Below are 12,811 nucleotides of genomic sequence, written 5' to 3'. Positions count from 1 at the left end.
CGATTTGAAAAATTCTTTCAGTGTTAGATAGCCCATTTATCGAGGAAGGCTACAAGGCTATATATTATCATCACGTTGCGCTAAGACCAACGGGAGCGGAGCCACGCGGGTGATACCGCAAAGCGCAGCTAGTAAAGGTTAACGACTATTCGAGAAAATAAAGTAATAATTTATAAGGAAAGAATCCGATTTGAATAATTCTTTCGATGTTAGCCCATAGCCCATTTATCAAGGAAGGCTATAGGCTATATATAATCCCGCTAAGACCTATAGGAGCGAAGCACTGCGGGTAAAACCGCGGAGCACAGCTAGTCGAATATATAGTGAAGGGTTTTAAAGAATCATATATACATTCCATTTAGATACATAGTTACATACTTTAGAAAAATAATCTTATTTTCCCCGCAGCCCGCAGCTTCGCCTGCGTGGAAAAGATAAATAAACATGATACAAATTTGCATCCCCTATTTTATCCCCTTGGGGGTAGAATTGATCAAAATCCTTTCTTAGGGGACGCCGTCCTAACATCTATCTGCATGCCAAATTTCAGCCCAATCTGTCCAGTGGTTTGGGCTGCGCGTTGATAGATCACTATATCAGTCACCTTTGAGTTTTATATTATATAGATAATTATACATTTATAAAAAAAGAGTATATAAATACATTAGGAATTTCCCTTTTCCAACACAGCCGGTAAAAAGGACATCGTCCTTAATTCGCCCCCATTCTCACAAATCGAAATTAAATGACAGCAAAAAGAAAAAACAATGTACTTTACGTTTCATTTCACAAAATCTCATTTAAGATACAGGCCTTAATCTTTTGTTCATCATGTATTGTTTCAGTGAAATGTAATTATCGAAAACTATGGGAAACGAAGTTTTAGTAGGTAGTTGAAAAAAATGTGTGGTTTTACTTTTAGTTGTTTTAAGATGTTTCTTATTGAGAATTTTTAAATATACATACAATGGAGTTCTAATTTTTTATTAGAATTTTCATTTACACTCTCATTTTATTTTCTGTAGTTTTTTAATCTGTAGTCTACTGGACGCTTTTATATCTCGATAACGATATAGAATGTTAAAATAAGTTTTAGATCAATTAAGTTGTTTTATAGTAAAATCAATGAAGCAGTTATATTTTAAGTAAGGTTTAAGTGTGTAAGAGTTAAATGAATCGGTTGCACTAATATATTATTATTTTTGCTTATTAGTTAGCATTTATTACTTTGATAAGACTCATGAGTACGTTTTTAGGCTTATTTTACTTAAGACTATACCCATATATGCCTAAGAATAATATAAGCCCAGTAAATTGAATTTTCGCCCAGGCTAGTCCACAAAGGACTCAATTTAGTATCAAAAATGCTTTATTGGAATCTAGGCAAGCCCTATGGCCTGTATAGGGCACAGGCGTATCAATATCACACTTAGGTTGGTAGTTTAAGATTGCAGTGTTGGTAACCGTTTGAAAATATACTTTGTGTATAAGGAGCTAATCCATACTAATATTATAAAAGCGAAAGTAACTCTGTCTGTCTGTCTGTTACTCAATCACGTCATAACTACTGAACCAATTTGCATGAAATTTGGTATAGAGATATTTTGATACCCGAGAAAGGACATGGGCTACCTTTTATTGCGAAATATGTACCACGGGCGAAGCCGGGGCGGACCACTAGTACAAAATAAATATTAATTATGCGCCTTCGCTTGCATTGTATTTAAATCTCATTCAATTTCGATCAGCTATTCTTGTGTGATGAGTTTTAACATATAGCCATCCTCATCTTAAAGTAGGAATATTTCTTGTCCTGGATTTTTTTTTACTTTAAGTTAATTTAGTTGAATAAACAATTTAATACCAAGGAAGTTATACAATCTTGAATTGTTTCAAATGTTACTAAGAAACGTTTATAATTTTGATGTGTTTTCATGTGACATGGGACAAACAAAAGGAAATATACTCACGTTTTGTCGCTCTAGCCAAGGAAAATGAGTTTCAACTTGAATGGGATTAAACATATTATATTAAGGTAAGTATATAATTTGTAACATATTATATTGTTCAAATCGGTTTAATAATATAATAAATAAATTCTTTTTAATCATTTTAAAGGCTAATAGTAACTAGGGTTACTGAACTGTTTTTATCGTTTTATTTTTTTATTATAAAGGAACTCGGCCAGTCGAATCCATGTAAAAATAATATGAACTCTTAACCTAGGTATTTTACTTAGGGAGTGAATTAACGTAATATATAGACATAATAAATTATATACACACTTAATAAATATTAATTACTTCAAAACAACACATTTTCTACTTACACATGTACATATTATGAAGTCTACACAAATTAGTAAAGCAATCAAGACGAATTACCGTTATGCTCCCCGCATTTGATACACCACAACTCGCAATACATTCCCAGTGTAACATAGTATCAAATACGAAAGTCTCAACCAAATACCTAGAGATAAACCAATAAACCAATCAAATACTGGCTATTTGATAATGTATCAATGTTTGAATACGGTAACGAATACGATACACGTCATACGATAGAAAGCTGATAGCATCCTATTTATTAACAGTCTATGTTACAGAGAATGGTTTAATCACTAAAAGTGACTAGAATGTATATATATATATGTATATCTATATATGTAACATAGACTTCAAAGGAAACTCAATTATTTGACTATGAGGACATGTTAAAGCTTTGGAATCGTATTATAAAGCAAATAGCTGACTAGCTCTGTTTTAATACGAAATATTGTTTCCCATTTTTAAGGGTTTTTACACGCTTTATATTAGCTTCACCTGTATGTTTTTTGTAACCGACTGTATGTTTGTAACCGACTTCTTTGGGCGCGATTTTGACCCACTTTAAACGGCCAGATTTCGTTCAAACTTTGTAGATTTATTGAGGACCGATGACAATACAATAATTTGATAAAATTTTCTATTTTTTAGTTCGGTTTTCTATGAAAAGCGTGTTTTTTAGTTTTTTTAAACTACATATTATTATTCATTGATGCTCTATTTGTTAGTAGCATGATGTTATGTCTATACTTTAGAGTGAACTATGAACTATCCAACAAAAATTTGAGACTGAATCGTATGTATTTTTTGAAAGAATTACAACTAGAAGTCTTATCTAGTTCTAGATGCTGATTATGTACTGAACTATGCTCTGGTCATAATATTATTATGACATAGTCTTTATTATTATTTTAATTAAATATTGTTTTTTTTAAAGTGAAACTTTTATTACATCGTCTCAAACTTTTTGGTCTGTGTAGCGCATGTCGCGTGACGGTCGGCTGCCGAGTAGGTATAAAGCAGTGTTCGGAGTCATTATCGTACAAATACGATAATTTTGTGCCTAAGTTTCACTTTTACCGTGGTTTCATAAAACCACACAACATTTTTTTTTGTAACGCGCAAAATACATTTTTAACTAGGTGCGAAGAAGAAAATAGCATAAGAAGATATTAAATAATTTATTTTAAGGAAATAACTAGAAGCTGTTAGTCGTAACATTGAACATCTCAGAATTTGATGTACGTATGTGGTTACGAATTTATATCAACAAGCGCTGTATAAACGTTAACTACTAATATAAACAATATAAATGGATTAGTTTCGATACTTAATAGGTGTAAAGATATTTAATGTTTTCAGTAAGACCTTTTAGATTATGCAGTATAATGTTGAGTGAAAAAATATTACAGCTAATTTTATTAAGCGTGATTATTTTAGAAATTTAACATGCCATTCTATAGCGTTATGTACATATTAGTTATCTATTCTACTTCATTAAAGAGTAAGTAACTAATTAATGTCCAACCGACCGACCAAGTGAAATCTGCTGTAGGAATTCGCGTATCAGACTGCGCCAGACAGTTTAGTAACAGGAAGAGATGGCGGGAGATCGTGCGGAAAGCTGTGTCCGCCTCTACCACCGATGTGGACGTCTCAACGTGACCACGACCACTCTGCCAAGAGTAAATCGACAAAGAAGAAGAAGAAGAACTAATTAACGTAGTCGGGTAAAAATAATATTTCTATTTAATTTTCACGCTTACATAGCAGTTACCTATTGAGTACATTCACTGAACAGTAAAAAAATATTTCTAGAAAAGCACACAAAATTTTAAATTAACGTAAAATATCCAAAATTGCTTCAAAAGATTCTCAGTAAAGATCATTTCCCGAAAGAAGGGAAATCTTTGTGAATTTTAACTGTAACGAGTTTTTCACAAACTTGTGTTACTTTCGGTCAGTTAGTTAGTTTTGAAGTTAACTTTAATAGGTTCAAATGTCGTTTGAAAGTTTTTGTGAGTTTTTTTTTTTATGTTATGGGAAGGCAAACGAGCGGACGCACTGCCTGGTGGTAAGCAGGTTGCGTCGCCCATAAACCATAACAGAGGTTATGGTTGTTGCCTACCAGGATTAAGGGATTTGGAAGGAATTATGGAGAACGGGGCGAGGATGGGAGGGATTAAGGATAGGGGAGGAGAGGATGGGTAGGGGATAGGAAGGGATGTGGGCCTCCGGACCCCTCACTCACCGTACGGAACGCGACAGTAACTGTCACTATGGCGCCGATATTCTGTGAGGGTGTGGTACCTTCCCCGGTGCGAGCGTGGCCCAGTTCGTGCCGAAGCATGCTCGACTCCCACTCCAAAAAAGTAAGTATTCCGTATGTGAGAGGCAATTTTATTTAAACTGGCTGTGCCCGTGACTTCATATTTTAGACGAAAAGCTGTAAAAAATACTATTTTCATTTCTTTTTCGATCAGTTTTGGTATGTATGTTTGTTCTTCTTTCACGCGAAAACAACAGAACGGATTTTGATGATACTTGGTAGTGATGTAGCTTATGTTCTAGAATAACATGTAAGCTATATAAATACTTGATTTTGCACGCGGATTCGTCCGTGTAGTCGCGTGATATCAGTGTATAGTCAAATAGAAAAATCTAAAACTTAACTTTTCTTTTAAAGTAAAATGTCTTAGGGGTGCGTATAAAGCAAAATTACCAATCTTCTATTAGATGATACGTGTAATATTCAAGAACAAATCTAAAAAATAAAATATATATCAAACTAGATGATATGTTCAACGATTCTGTTCAATCAAAAACATAAAATATTAAAATTGACTCGATAAAAAAAAATCACCAAGTAAGCTCTAATTTTCACACTTTTACGTTTTCTACTTGACATGGTAATACTTATTATGATTTTTTTTTCATAAACAATTATATTAAAACATTTGCAAGATATTTGTCAGAGCATTTTGTGTAATTACTTTTAGTTTTGGTTTTATCTGCGATAAACCACTTTTATCGTGACAAAACCAAACGTTTATCTCGAGAAAAAAAGAGCGCCACGTATCATCTAATAGAAGATTGGTAATTTTGCTTTATACGCACCCTTAAGCACAGTATATATATTGTACTTAAAGTACCATTTTATATATAAAGTTTGTGACAATCGAACAAGGTAATTGGTACCCTTATCACAAGCCCATATAAGCTAATATGGAATTCCTCACACGCACTCTTTCCTCTCGCATCTTTGGGAATTTCCTTACAGAATAATATATTAGCTACTGCGTCGATAATTTTTAATTTAACTTCGATATTGGATTAAAGCGGTTCTTTTTGACAGATTTTTATAACACAAAGAAATCATAGTCATAATTTGTGTAGAGACTCGAGATGCATTTTTTTCAGTTTTAGGTACCTTGGATGTGATTTTTATAATTACTAAAGTAATTTTTATTTGTTTATAATCTATATAATATATAAAACTTAAAGGTGACTGATATAGTGATCTATCAACGCACAGCCCAAACCACTGGACGTATCGGGCTGAAATTTGGCATGCAGGTAGATGTTAGGACGTAGGCATCCGCTAAGAAAGGATTTCCCGAAATTCTTGCGGGAACGGGGAAAAACGGGGATGCACGTACAAAGTCGTGGGCTAGTAAAAAATGTAATTTTAAAATAGTAATAAAAGTGTATGTAGCATATAAATTTGTATTCTTTCGAATATAATCAAAACGTTTGCTTTCAGCAAGCTTTTAGTATTTAGGTTCTTCACAGATATTTCCAACTATTTTAGTCTTTGTATTAGTTGCCGAGCTTCACAAATAATATTATAAACTAGCTGTGCCCGCGACTTCGTCCGCGTGGAATAGTGACTGCATAGTAGGTAGTTACTACTTAACTTTTATTGAATAAACACGTACTACCATAAATAATTAAACGAACTGTTAGTAAAATTTATTACTAAACTGAGCTAAAAAATAAAAATAAATTCCTTCCTTGTATGGATGTTTTTGACAATATATATAACCGTTTCTACGAAAAATCTATTTTTTCATTCGTTGATCTCAAAAATAAAAATTCCAATCACCAGAACGACAGGAAATTTTAATAATTTATTTTTAATTGTGTTTTGCACAATTTTGTTAAATTACGACTGGATGAAAATTTTGTTCGTGGTCGTCGTCGCCGTTGGTAAGGTGAACAAATCCTTATCAAAACATCATACGCTTAAGACAATAATATACATGTATCTGTATATAATAATATATAATTAAGATACTAATATCGATAGCGGATTCTATTCCTTTGCGTTTTGACGTTTGTCTCAGCGCTCAGATCTTTCCTGTCTCACGCCGGCCGTAGTAACTAAACCGTTTAGACCGTGCAATAAAAATTAAATAAAAAAAAAAAAAACTCAACGCAACGAAGAAAAGTGCATAGAAAAAGGAAAAAATGTTGTGTGGTTTTATGAAACCACGGTAAAAGTGAAACTTAGGCACAAAATTATCGTATTTGTACGATAATGACTCCGAACACTGCTTTATACCTACTCGGCAGCCGACCGTCACGCGACATGCGCTACACAGACCAAAAAGTTTGAGACGATGTAATAAAAGTTTCACTAATTTTACAAACTTCCCGAAGATCTTTAAAAATAAATACCATTTTAAATATTTATAAAAATAAAAAAACAAAGTCATCGGGGCTGCCATACCATCATTATCATATCATATACAATTATATTTTTTTTATAATGGTACTTAATTTTAAAGATCGTCGGGAAGTTTGTAAAATTATTATTTATTCCTTTTCCTTCGTTGCGTTGGGTTTTTCTTTTTAATTTTTAAATTTTTAACTTCGGTTTCTTATTTTCATGTGATATTTTCAAGTGAGCGAGACCTACCTCTACCTCCATATTACATTCCTACATCATATTGATATCTATAAGTTTGTTGCTCCTTGACATCTTTTAAGTTGGGCCGTAACCGTGCACAAATTGTAATGGATCACAGTGGCAAAAGAAGTGGTATCTTTAGGAAAAAAAATTGCCAAGAGCCAGGCCTATGTGGCTTTGAGTAGAGTTCAAAATTTCCAGGGTGTGGCTATCCTCTCGCTCCCATATTCTCTTCTTTCACAGACTTTCAACCCTTCTCTTTCCACACCTAGTAAATGGCAGAACCGATTTTGATGTAAACCATATTATCTAATCATACCTATATGTACACGTCATATCCTGTCGTTTGATGCTCCATTTGGTTTATTTATCTAACCACTGTCACCCCTAAATGTAATAAACGGATGAACCGATTTCGATAAAACACGTTGCTCTTTTATATTTTGATATGCCGCTTGAGTATATTATTTGACCACATTCGATTATTGTTCATTCCCACTTTCACCGCTGTAATCTAATAAATGGATAAACCGAATTGGATAAAAATATAACTAATATTTTTTCCCACATTCCCGCTTTTACCTCTATATACCTAGGTATAATAAATGGATGAACCGATTTTGATACACTTTATCTAAGAACCAGCGTCGGAAAATATGCTGCCTAACACGCATCTAATTCGTATTACCTGTTAGCGAGCTACGGTGGCACAAACAGACAAACATAGCGGTCAAACACTTATCACCCATCTTTTTGATGGTTAAAAATGGTTAAAAGGGGTTAAAAATATAATACGACATAATTTAAAGGACATTAATTTATGTATAAAATTTACCTAGAAGTAAGCATAATTCTAATTTGACCCCTTCCCCCCCTACTACCTCAGCTTACCCCCCACCCTTGGGGACTTTCGATATGATCACCTGGACATTTATAAGGAATAATTACTGTAGCGTATAACAGATAACTTACGTTTTATCGTACACTGTATAGTGTACAATAGAATGCCTTTGCAAATGTTCGCCGTGAATACTTAAATGGTCATAACAGCTTTTTTATTTACAAACCGATTAACATGAAATAAACACTTAATGTTAAATGAAGATTACCACAATATATTAGTGAAAACCGCATCTAAATCGGATAAGCCGTTTCTGAGATTAGCGTGCACAAACATACAGACAAACAGACAAAAAAAATTATAACTACAGTTTTGGGTTTGAGATCGATTTAATAATAACCCCTGCTATTTTTTTTACATATTTTCATTGTACAGACATCACTTTTCTAGAATTTTATTATAATATGTATTGAATATTGATTGACCACGCGCAAGGTTACTAATTTCCACTACATCCTCACGCAAATGAATCTGTAAATAAAAAAAAAATCAAAAGATAAGTGTACCTAATTTTAATAAAAAGCTACTAACAAATAAAGTTTTATCAAGAACTAAAGTGACCTTCTTTGGGCGTATAATATAGGTAGTCTTGTAAAAGTTATAACATGATAAAAATAAAATTTCATCATTTTCTTATTTTGTCATAACTTTAACTAATTAAAAACATGAGTCTAACTATATAATTATAATAAACAATAAATATAAAAGCTACAACTTACCTTTTGTGGGAACGCAAGAAGGCGAAAATTAAAAAAAAGCCGAAGATTTTTAAAAATGTAACCAATGAACACAATCACTGTTATCTACTATGTATTACCCAAAGAGAATACAAATACTACGTCTATTACCTATATAACTGTAACTAACATCAAATAATAAACATCTACCCTCACTTATAAAAATTTAGTATATTCACATGAAATATAAGCGCACCTGAAATTTACTCTGGGAAGATATGAATTATTTATTTAACTTTAAAAGAAAAAAACAAACTCACCAACATCATAATATTTAAATTATGAATTTCCAAGGAGCGTTAATATTATGTAAATTGATTTAATTTCAATGAAATCTCATAGATGGCGCTGTTTTAAATTTGTCTTTATACTACTAAGATTCATTATACTGTTTCTCTGCCAAAATTACTTAAATGATGTAGTTTTTATAGTGTAAAGGTAGACAATAGCATGGCTTACTCAAAAACAACATTTAAACATGAGTCTTTATATTGTACGCTGTCGTAGTACACGGAATACGTAAGAAAAATAAAGGTTCACAGCTCCTCCCCCGAAGGTGATAGCATGATAATATGTATATAACAGCCTGACCCGACCTGTTAGTAATATTCATGCAAAATTTGAAGTAAATCCGTGCAGTACTTTCTGAGATTAGCCTGGACAAACATACAGACAAACAGACAAACAGACAAACAGACAAACCGACAAACAGACAAAAATTCTAAAAACTATGTTTTTGGCTTCTATATCGATTATAGATCATGGATTATGTATTCTTTTAAAAAAATATTCAATGTACAGTTTTGACTTTCCTACGATTTTATTATATGTAATAGAAAATACGTGTGGCACTCGAGGACTTCCGCGGTAATGCTATAGCAAAGCATCGCATGTCTGTGCCGGTTGGAGGGACAGGTGTTAGGTTTTTTCGTTACGGAATTTTTACATTCGATCGCCGCGCTCAAGGCCCGCGATAGAAGCTATGCAGTAGTTTAAAAACCTAATTTTCTGTACCTAACCACAATTTGATGTATAATTTATTTAACTTTATGTAAAATTCATAAAATATGTATAATTTTTAACCGTTTTAAAAGTAGTTCAGGTTCATCTTAGCCATGAATGTATATTAAAATTAAAGGCTTAAATTTACAAAACTATGTCAGCCTCGATCGAACCTCATTAATATTCATATAGCCTGTAGGCTAAACGAAAATTGTTTTTAATTTTACATTTACAGAAAAATAACTCTTCTCCCGTATAAATTAATAATCATTTAAAATGAAATCGTACTAAACGACTGGATAGTTTTCGATGAAGTTTTTCTGTTTTCAGGGACAAACTAGATTTTTTCATGATAATCTTTGCTTGAACACGCTAATATCAGGAACAACGGGTTCGATTTGAAAAATAATTTCACTGTTTGATAGTCCATTTATCGAGGAATTATATATGCGATATACATATTATATCATCAAGCGGAGCGGAGCAAGCAATAAATAAAAATAGTTTGGAAAATCCAAAAGTGCACGCCTCATAATTTTTTTTTAATAAATATTTATTAATTATTATTTTTGTTTATTTAATAACAATTAAACCACATCGAATCAGACCCTGAAAAATGAAAGGGTTCTATTCCTGAGCATACTCAAGCGTAAGAGAAAAAAAAAAGACTCGATTAGTAAAGTATTTCGGTCGCTATCGTGTTAACAAGAAAAAGGATCCGCACATACAGACACACGGACGTCCAAGACAGAACTTTTTTAAACTGTTTTTTAACTAGTTTAAATAACAAAAATGACATCAAAAATATCATGAATGTTAAAAATAGTGTTTTTTCTTAATATGTGTGTGTATGTATTATCTTACAAGTGCAATGTATGATACATAAAGACATTTTAAGTTTGAAAAATCAGATGTTTTGCGCGAAGCGACAGTAGTACCCACCTCAACGCTTCGCTTATGAGGCGTGCAATAGGAGCGGAGAAATGAGGGTAAGTCGCGGGGCACAGCTAGTGTTTCATCACATTACATTATCTGTGATATAGATAAGCAATTTATATTTAACAGAAAATGAATATAATTTCAACTCAGGTGGAGTCAAAACGCACTATGGAAGATACAGTGAAACTAAACAATTCTAACCTATAAACATAGCCATAGTAATCAATTCTCACTGACTTACAGCCAGCTAGCGAGTCTGGAATCTATGACGTCATAAATACCTGCTGACTTAGTATAAAACCATGGAACAACCAACACAATATTATAGTAGTTGGAATATCTATGGCTCTGAAGTAACTGGGTTGTGAGAAACTATGTCGGTAATTAATTATTTTTCATATAACATTTTATTAATTGTTTTATTGTAACTATATTAATTTTGTTGTCACCAGCACGTCTAGCTTTTCTTATTAATTAAGATATTAAAATATCGGTATAAGTTAATGTTAAAGTTATAGTTAAAGATTTTTTTAGACTCCGATATTTTGAGAGAAACTGTCTATTCTAAATTTATCTGTAAGTGAAACGAAAAGACATGCTTATTTATGACAAAAATGTTCATTATCGCAAATAACATTAAGATTTTTATTTCAAATGGTAATTTTTTACTTTTCACGCGATCTGTGAATCCATATGCCAGTAAATTAATTAATTACCACACAATATGTTTACGGTACGTATATCAATTAATTTTTAATTAATTTGGCCGACCGGAAACGTCCATTTTACTGGGCCAATCTATGGGTGTAGATCTCTCTTTATTAATAGTGTTGTTATGTTTTTATCGATAGTTTGGTTAGAAGTTGGTCAAGTCATTATCGGATGAAGGTTACTGAAATTATACAATTCACTGTTTCATTACGTGTGCTAGTTTTGGTGCATAGCTACATATTAATATACGAATTCCAAATTTAATAGTTTATTATTAATTGCCTAAGATCATTAAAATTGGTATATTTCATACAGCAAAGAAAGTTTTTTTCTCTTGAAATAAATACATTTTAATGCTATAAAGCAGAGTTTAAACACGGGTTTCATAGCTTATAAAAATATAGTGTCGCGCCTACTGAAAATTATGGCAATAACGATCATTTCCAGTTCACGCAATTAATCTTTATCGATAAATCTATCGACCCAAGCACGTCACTACACAATTCAACCGCAGAGCCAGCATAATCGAACAACCGTTTACATGTGTCTGAGCACTATTTCAGGCCAGTGATGCTTAAAGGAGGTTCCTGTATCGAAATAATATTATTGGAATTTTGATTGTTATTTAGCTTTTGATCGTAGAGGAAATGGTTAAACTATAAAGTCTTAATATGTTAAATTTTAGTGATATTTAATAATATGATAGATACATAATTATTATATTATGAACTTATTACAACTATAGATAAAAAGGGAACAAGTCAATAACTGCGTTAAAAACAACCGACTTCAAACTTGCACTTGCAACATTTACAAATACAGACAAAAATGCTCATAAAATAAAAACTACTGGGCCTATCTGAATAAAATTTTTATGGGACCAATTCGACACCATCCCGCATCGAACAAAAAAAGAATCACGTAAATCGGTTCAGAAACCACGGAGTAATCGGTGTACATACATAAAAAAAAAAAAAACATACCGGCCGAATTGATCCGAATTGATCCTCCTCCTTTTTTTGAAGTCGGTTAAAAAGATGTTTTAATACAAACCCTAATTAGCAAACTGTCTTTTATTAAACTGATTCAAGATATTTTATGTCAAACGACACAATGATTAAATCCTGGATACTCCATACTAATATTATAAATGCGAAAGTAACTCTGTCTGTCTGTTACTCAATCACGCCGAAACTACTGAACCAATTTTCATGAAATTTGGTATGGAGATATTTTGATACCCGAGAAAGGACATAGGCTACTTTTTATCCCGGGAAATGAC

Source organism: Colias eurytheme, chromosome 22 (genome assembly GCF_061535395.1).
Source record: "Colias eurytheme isolate Ceu_HAF_F1 chromosome 22, ilColEury1 Martin Lab GWU primary, whole genome shotgun sequence".
Lineage (NCBI taxonomy): Eukaryota > Metazoa > Arthropoda > Insecta > Lepidoptera > Pieridae > Colias > Colias eurytheme.
This window is presented reverse-complemented; position numbering follows the sequence as displayed.